The following is a 9,628-nucleotide window of genomic DNA, read 5'->3' on the forward strand; positions in this document are numbered from 1 at the left end:
TCAATATAGTTTTATAAAAACTAAAAAATAACATTCTTTATCAGAATTTGAAAAACCCCTAAAATACCGACCATCTTCAACAATAGATTACGAAAGGCTTTTTCTTTTTTATTCATAATCCATCACACAACAAAGAAAAGAAGGAAAATAGCAAAAAAATAAAATAAAATTAATTAACTGAATTAAGAAAAAGTGCCCTTATTCAAGTGTTTCAAATGCGTTCACATAGGACACTAGAAGAAAATCTATCTAATGCAAGTGTTTCAAATGTTTCAAATGCGGTCACAAAGGACATTAGAAGAAAAACTGCTGTGATCCACTAGATAAGAACCAGGCTACTCGTGAATTTTGATTGTTGAGTCATGTTTGGTAGTAGATTCCACAAATTTCTAATTTGTAGACTCTAAAGATATAGTTTTATCTACATGCCTGCAATGCATGTGCTTCACAGAGTAGAGGACATAGTGAAGGCCACTTTAAAGTTATAGTCAGGAGCTATAGTTTTAGCAAGAGTTGTAAGACTTACTCTTATTTTAGTAGTGGTAGGAGTTTAATTCTCTTAGAGACCGTTATTAGAAGAAAAAAGAAAGGAGGACAATAGCTTACTAAACCTCAACTACTAAACAAGGGAAAAGACTGATTAGTACAATCAGTGAAGGACCCAGAATTATTCTTCAATGGGGTGAGACGGAAAATTGGCTAAAATAAATTATGAAAAAAAAAAATCTGAAAATTTAAATTTAACAAGGTTGAATTGAAAGTTTTCGAAAATTCAGTGGGGACAACTGACCTCACTCGTCCCTTAGTGGGTCTGCCCCTGAGTACAACTCATAACGTCGGGCCTGACAGTAACACATACCACTTTTATATTTTGAAGAATAAAACTCCTATTTTTGATAGCTATTTGTTGAATGGTCTATATATTTTAGATGTTCCACAAATAAAACAAATGTCACTTCTACAAACCATAACAAAAAGTCATATCATTATGTTAATACATGTCTATGGTATTTGATAAGTGTGATTTTACGCTTATCCGAGTCGCCAAAAGTAGGCATTCTGGGAGTATTTTTTTTATTTATAAATTAAATTTTGCATGTTAAATGATTAATTTAAGAGAAAATCAAGTTTGTATGTGACCGGATGAAAGAGATTAGTACGAATGAAAAACGAGTGAAGTTGAACAAATTCAAGTTCGAAGTTGAAGGACTTACCATGCAAATAGTGGAAGACTTGGGTTTGAACAAGAAATTGAAGTGGAGGACCTAAGTGCACATCCTAAATAGAAGTTAACGGTTGCAATCGTAATGGCAAAATAGGAGCGATTTAGAGTAAAGATTTGAAATTACCAAAAAAATAAAAAACACTGAACTATGCGGTCACAAGCCAAACAAAGGTTCGATCGCAATGATTAATTGGGACGAAAAATTCAAGTTTTCCTAATTCGACTAACTATTATTATATACCATTTGAAGCTCATTTCTAGTCTCTATAACTAGTTTAGACTACAATATAGAGTTTCAGCCACTCTTTTTACTGGAAAACACAATTTTAGAGAGAACATATTTCAATTCTAGATCAAAGGAGCAACAATAAGGGTTTTCGAGGTTACGACTTCGAAAAGATGATTCTTGGTGCAAGATCTTCTACTTTTCTTTTCATTTGTTTCAAAACCTGGTGATGAGCTAGCTAAATTCTTTTTAGATGTAATTTTCAATCATCATGAGTAGATAAATTCATAGTTAGGACAATGTAACCTAATGATTTTCTAGTTTCAATTTTTAAGATTCTTGTATTTTAATTCTTCATGTGTCGATTTTATTTATGGTTTTTAATGTTTCCAAATAATTGGTGATCATTTCATTTAATTTATGAAATCGTAATGAATAGAGATGTAAGTTTTAGATTTAAAACATGTGGTAAATTTTGACAGTTTAGATAAAAAGGTGATATCCTTTTATGATTGTTATGGTCATTAATTGAATTTCCATGAACTTGAATGCATTTGGTTAAGGCTTATTTAGATTTACATAGAAATATGGTGAATTGACTTAGCTAAGTAGGATTAAGATAAGTTTGAAAGAGATGAATTGTTTAATTAAGAAGGGTTCAACCAAATACTACATTAGAAATCAATATTGAGATGAGAAATAAAGATGAAAACTAGGTGAATTCGCGAGTCCTAACATTCTTGTTCATACGTAAAAACCCTAATTTTACTTGAATATGGACTGTTAGATAGATTTAGTTAAATCAGAATATTTATGAGTTTAATTAAATCATTTTTATTTATTTTTCATCAATTAAGGGTCGTGAATAGCAAATTAAAGGTTAAGCGTGTGTTTGAGCTACATTATTTCTAAAAAAATGTATTTTGGAGTAATAAATTAATGGACAATGTGTGGTTAAAAATAAGGATAAGTTTTTGATTTGCATATAATTTTATTTTATTGAAAAATGCGTGGTTGAAATGATGTCAAATTATTGCTTAAGAATGTATTTTTCTCCAAATAATGCGGCTCAAACAGGGCCTAAATAATAATCTCTTGGTTAACGATGGACTCGTAGGTATACTCTATTACTTGTTCACAATATTTCTTGTGATAAAAATTACACATAACATCTTAGACTTGGACATATTAACATTAACATGATATAAAGATTGGTCAAAGTTGGTCCCCTTAACTTTCTTAAGGTCAAATCATTGTCAATTTGTGATTCTTGTTTGGAATGTAACATGCCCAAGCAATCGTTTTTGGCTGAAGGACATTGAGCCAAAAATTATTGGATCTAGTTCATTTTGATATGTGTGGAACCATGAATTCTTGTTCTAGAGGGGACAATGATTATTTTATCACATTTATATATATTACTCTAGATTTGGATACATTTACCTAATAACTCGAAAGTCAAACGCTTTTGAGAAATTCAAAGAGTATTGGGTTGAAATCGAGACATATTTAGGTAAGATTATTAAGACTATTCAATTAGATCGAGATGCGGAATCTCTTGGGAGAATTCAAGGACAATTTGACCAAAAATTTTATTGTTTTTCAATTGAATGTGCTTGGAACACCCCAACAGAACGGTGTTTTAGAAAGAAGACATAGGACATTGAAGATATGCACTGGAGACAACATCACATGTTATTAATCTAGTTCAATTTAAGTCTGTACTCAACACTTCTCTAGAATTGTGGGATCGATCTAAGTCTAGATTATGCCACATCCGAATTTGGGAATGTCCAACTCATGTTCTAAAAGGAATGGTAGAAAAGATGGAATCTATGTTAGAGACGTTCCTGTTTATGTAATACCCTAAGGATACTAGAGGATATAATTTTTATGGTCCTCTAGATAAGAAGGTCCTTATTAGTATAAATGTAACCTTTTGGATGATAAGCATATCAATGAACGTCAATTTTAGAGTAAAGTCGTATTAGAAGAAATGAATAGGAACAAATCCTCCATCGATTCCTTAAACAGAACATGGTAGCCCTTGGTGTCAAGAATACAAAGATAACATAATCTGAGTGGAGAAGAAGAGTTGTCATTAGATCCATATATCAAGTAAACATTATGGCGTCACCTAATGGTGATATCGACATTCATACGAACTTTATGATTCCAATGATGCTTTAATCTAGGATCCAAAGATCTAGGAAATTGCACATACGCCAAAAGGGATAAAACTCATTGGGTGCAAATGGGTACAAAAGATAAAGAGAAGAGTGGATGGAAAGGTGGAAACCTTCAATGCAAGGCTAGTTGCTAAAGATTTTACCCAACTAGAAGGTATTGATTATGAGGAGACCTTCTCGCCTATTGCTATGCTTAAGTCTATATTTATTTTCTTATACATTGCAACTCATTTTGATTAGGATGTGTGACAAATGGATGTTAAGACAAATTTTGGAAGGGCTGAGGCATATATCTATGAGATATAACCAAATGAATTCATAGAACATGGTCATAAAATCAAAGTCGGCAAGCTTCAGTAGTTTATTTATGAATTGAAGCAGGTATTGAGATAAAACCTGTGGTTTTAATAAGAACTTTGGTTGTAATAAGAACTTTGACAATCCATATATCTATAAGAAGATATTAAGACAAAACAATAATTTCCCTGGGATTTTATATGGTTGATATTTTACTTATTGGAAATGATACGAGAGCGTTATTGTCTATAAAAGCATAGTTGATCCAACAATTTCATATAAATTTAAGTGAAGCTAGCTATGATCTTGAGAGATAGAAAGCACAAACTAATAGAATTAAACCAAGATATATTAATAATATACTTATCATATTTGTCATCCAAGATTCCAAGAAGGGCAATCTTCCCTTCAAACATGGAATTCAACTCTATAAGAATTAGTCCCCTAAAACTCCTAAAGAAATGGAGCACCTCTATAGGATACCATATGCATTGATAGTGGATAGTTTCATGTTTGCTATGTTGTGCATTAGACTTGACATTTGTTATGAGGGATTGAAACATTGGATGACTGTGAAGCAAATCCTTAAGTATTTTTGGAGAACAAGGACATATTACTCATCACTGGATCTTGTTCCGTTGAGTTATGTGAATTTGACTTCCAAGCTGATAAAGATTATTGCAATATACATTAGGATCATTTTTTACACTAGGTGATGGGAACTTTACTCGGAGAAGTATCAAGTAGTTATACAATGCTACTTTCACAATGGAGGTTGAGTATGTGGCATCTTGTGAAGTTGCTAAAGAAGTGATATGGATCAAGAAATTCTTAACGAACATAGTGGTGGTGCTTGGATCTGCAAAACCCTTGTCATTGTATTGTGATAATAATATGACAGTGACAAATGCTAAAAAACCAAAGAGTCATCAAAGGGTAAAAATATTGAACAAAAATATTATCTTTTGAGAGAGATTGATTATAATGTTTTCGTGGTTGTCATTAAGATTGCTACCATGGATAACCTCGTGGATCCATTTACCAAAATCCTTTCACCTAAGGTTTTTTACGGACATGTGAAAAGCATGAGGTTGAAATAGTATATGACAAATGGGCAATTTGTTGAGTTGTGTGCTCGTGCAACATAGTTTTGCTCGAGTAAAATTGCAACTTTTGATAATAAATAAATTTTGCATTTTGCTATTTTTATTTTATTTATTTACTATTGAGCATGCAAATTAAAGTTCCTATGATCACCTCTTGACTAGTACGATGTGACACAACATATATTTTAATCATAAATAATTTGTTAATTATCAATGACTAACGGTTGATACCTTATATTAGAAGGTTGTAATGTTGATCGATTTATTATTCAAGTTTGTAATTTGTCTTTATTGTAGAAGTAATTGAGATAACACTAGTATACTTGGAGTGTGTTAAATGGACAACATCTTGAGTTTAATTATGAAGCATGACCTTAAAGAAAACTAAAATCAACTTGTCAGCTATTTCATTAAAATTCCTTGATAGAGTTGTGTATATCTTTTCTTGAGTTTAATAGTTCTTTTATTCACCAATGAGAGATATAATATGATTGGTGGCGTTTCAGTATGTTGGGAGCTTGAGTATCAGTAAAGTAAAGAATATGAGTTCTTGTTGGGATCGTCACCCTGAAAAATGGATAGAGTAATTACTTAAAGTATTTTTTGTTGAACTGTTAAAATCTGAACTTAGTTTTTAGCAACAACTAAGCTTCTATATTTTGATTTGTTTGCAGAACCATTGAACAAAATGATAATTAAGTTAGTGAAGATGAATTAGAGGTACTACAAAAATTAATGGGTTCCATTGACCAAATGTTTAGCGACCAACTATTGGTTGGTAGAGGTTTTTGGTCGGGTAAAATTGGACTAATTTTGTCATATTCTATTTTGACCAATCCTTGGTCACAGATTTAGAGAATCAAGGACCATACATTTAAATATTGGTCTAAAAGGGCAGTGCAAAAAAAGAGCCAAAATTTTCCCACGTAAGAGAACCACCTCAGTGACCACTGAATGGTTGCTGAACCCAGTCTTCTGCAACCACTTATATCTTGGTAAAGTAGTTGGCCTATTGCCCAATGGTGATGGTTGTTAGATACTACTCCACTCCAACAATCACTGAATGGTCGTTGAACTTGGTCTTTTGCAACTACTCACAACTTTGTCGCTAAAGTAGTTGGGGCAATAATATCCCACTCATAAAGATCCAACTAGGCACTATTTATTTGATGACGGAATCTGAAATTTTATGGGGATATGGAAGTTAAATTATCTGTCTACACTTCACACTTCTGCTGGTGCTTGTCATCCTTGGCGCTCCAGTTACTTTTTATGTTTCATTTTAGCAATTTCTCTCTTTTTTGTGACTAATAATTGGAGGGAAAACTTGGGTTTATCTATTGAATTTTTTGCTTTGGTTGTTTGCTGAAATGGGAAAAATAGTTGAAAAATTATGAAATGGCATTTAGCTTTTCCCAGTGTTAATTTTCTATTGATATATGTGTGTTTAGATTTTTTAATCGTTGGTATAAAGAGTACACGAGCACGACGAACAAACATGAATTGTGTGCTGCATCTATGTTTTAGCTATCAGTAGGAAATTAAGATTTGAGGAAACTCGTTAACTATATATAAGACTTTATGATCCAATAGAAGTCCGGATTTGGTGAGTTATTATACTTGAACGGTGTAAAAGGCACTCTTTTCAATTATCTTATGGTTTAATGATTTGAAAACTTCCCACATTACTTGCTTCTTGTTGATTTTTTGCTCCCATCCCGATTTCCTTTGCTATATGTTTATTTTTTTGCAGCAATAATATAATCACTAATTACTTTTTCAATTTTCCATGTTCATGAAATATTTGATGTTGGTTTATATGATCACAATGATGGGACTAGATTACTCGCTCCAACTAGGGAAACATTGGTAATCCAATTGAATTTTAATAGTATGTGAACAAGAAAACTATAACGTGTGAACTATTCTATCCATGCTTTTTGATTTTTTTATTTCACAATTGTGATTTACATATATTGGAATAATAAGTGAGTGATTAACTTATATTTTTAACAATTATATCAATGTGCACAGGTCAGTTGGTCACGTTGAATTATTTAGGAGGATGCATTCAACAACAAAATGATGGAATAACCAACTTGTTGAGTAGCGATATGTAAGATATATCACTTATTACACAAATATATTTTATAATTAAGATGATTTATTTTAACAACCATTTGATATTGTATGATAGAAAGAGATGGTAGACTTGCAAAAATCACAAGCAGAACTAGAAGATGAAGCATCTGTCATGGACGAAACAGAAATATGGGCTCAAGTTCTTGGTAAGTGCAGGGACTATTTCTAGAATTGGACTTGCTCCGTGCAAATCATACAATAACATAATCACAACTCCTCCTAAATTTATGCAATAGCTCGAAATTCTTAGATAACAGGATAATGAGAAGGATAACACTAGCTAATACAACTTCTCGAACAATAGGCATTACTTATCCAGAGCCTTATTACACAAATGGATATAAGTTAGCATACTCCTATAGGATTGACCAATGATCCCCTTCCACCGCCAGCATCAATTGGTGCTACGGTACTATGATTATATTATTCAAATTACATAGAAAATATGAAAATATATCTTTTGTGTTATAAATTAAATATTTAGGGTTAGGTATTGACTATTAGTTACATGTTATATGCAGCAAATTTGACTTTTATAGAGAAATGTTTCTTCTTATTTTTCATATTGTTCTTATTTTCAATATTTTCAATTTCAATTTTATGGTTGTGGGAAGTCTATTGAAATATTAGACAAAAAAGTAGAATGAACAAAATATTACTTGCTAATAGTATTTTACTGACACGTGCAACATTTAGCAACCAAATATTGGCAGTATGTCTTTCTGCAACTAAATTTTGGTTGCTGAAAAATAAGAATTTTTTCTTTGATATTCAACGATCAAGATTTTAGTTGGTGATGATTAACACATTGATGTGAACCCGCATAATAACAGTGACTACGAAACCCACAAAAAATTGTCAAACCCAAGAAAGTCAAAATTAATCCCAGTTTGTGAACTTGAACCAAGAACGATAAACCAAACAATCCTACAATACAAGGTGTGAAGGACCTCGCGATTAAACAATTCGTAATTCGCACCCGATGTTGAACAACACAGGATTACTCTTGATAAGTTCTAATGTTGTTCTAAAAAAGAACAAGGATTGCAAACAAGAAAATTGCCTTTTTTTGAATTCTCAATAATGTCAAAAGTTCTACCATGAAGAAAATAAAAAGAATGTATTTAAATTAGCCCTAATTAACCTAGTAAAAATGGAAAATATTAATTAGAGATTACAATAATTTTGCCTAAAATAGAATTTTAACAAAATAAGGAAATTTGTGAGAAAAAGAGATTTTCGCCATGATTTTGTATCATGTAACTGCATGGGATTATCTTGTACGGTTGTATGGTGGCCACATTTTCCCCCACCCAAGTCTTGGGTGACCATTACGCGGTCTTATGGTGAGAACAAGTATGCAACTGCATAGTTATCAATTCGGTCCCAACTTCAGCCGCTTGTAGTTAATCCAAATGATTTCGGCTCTCGATCCCAGCATAAGAGTTGCTTCTTTTCTTACTTAGATCGATATTTCATCAATAGTTGATTGCACAAGTAGTCCTATCGCTTGATTTATTTGGTTTGCCCTTGAACGAGTCAGTGGTCCTCCTTTGATAATCAATGGGTCTCTTTCCAGGCTCGTCTTCATTGGGCTCATCCCTTGGATCATATCATCCCTCTCTCTTCAAAGTGATTTGTACTTAAATCTGAACCTACATCAAAGAGAGATAGATCAGACGTGTTAAAAGTTGTCGAAACGTTATACTTACCTAGAAGGTCCAATTTGTAGGCGTTGTCATTGAATTTCTTAACAACTTGAAATGGTCAATCTCCCTGTGGTTACAACTTTTATTTTCTCTGTTTGGAAAGCGCTCCTTTCTAAAATATACCCAAACTCAATCACCTAGTTTGAAGGTCACGTTTTTCTGGCCCTTGTTTACTTGTGATGCAATGTGCTTGCTTTTGTTCTTGATCTACATTTTGACCTTTTTATGGTGACTTTACCAATTCAACCTTTCTCTTACTATCTAACCTACCATGTTCATCACAAGTAAAGGTATTAAAGCCATAGTAGCTAGTGGATTAAAATCATAAACAACTTCAAATGGAGAAAACGACATAGTAGAATGAATGACCCTATTATATGCAAACTTTATGTAAGGTAAGCACTCCTTCCAACTTTTCAATTTCTTATTGATCATAGTGTGCAACAATTAAGTCATTGTCCTATTTACTACATCGGTTTGCCCATCGGTCTGTAAATTACAAGTTGTAGAAAATAGCAATTCTTTGTCTAACTTACCCCAAAATGCCCGCCAAAAATGACTCAGAAATGTGACATCCCTATCTGAAACGATACTCTTAAGGACTCCATATAAATGCATTGTCTTCTTAAAGAACAAATCAGCAATGTGAGTTGCATCATCAGTTTTATGACGCGGTATGATCTGCACCATTTTGCTAAACCTATCTACCACCACAAAGATCGAATCTCATCCCC

General features: G+C 32.5%; 1 long non-coding RNA gene across 1 annotated transcript; it reads left to right on the forward strand.

The window, feature by feature from the left end:
- Positions 1-6,065: 6,065 nt before the first annotated feature.
- On the forward strand, positions 6,066-7,748 carry LOC111412867. Its single transcript, XR_002706132.1, has 3 exons — positions 6,066-6,281; positions 7,078-7,159; positions 7,241-7,748. It is a non-coding gene; the product is annotated as an uncharacterized LOC111412867 (long non-coding RNA).
- Positions 7,749-9,628: the final 1,880 nt, after the last annotated feature.

This window comes from Olea europaea, chromosome 16 (assembly GCF_002742605.1).
Source record: "Olea europaea var. sylvestris chromosome 16, O_europaea_v1, whole genome shotgun sequence".
NCBI classification, from domain to species: domain Eukaryota; kingdom Viridiplantae; phylum Streptophyta; class Magnoliopsida; order Lamiales; family Oleaceae; genus Olea; species Olea europaea.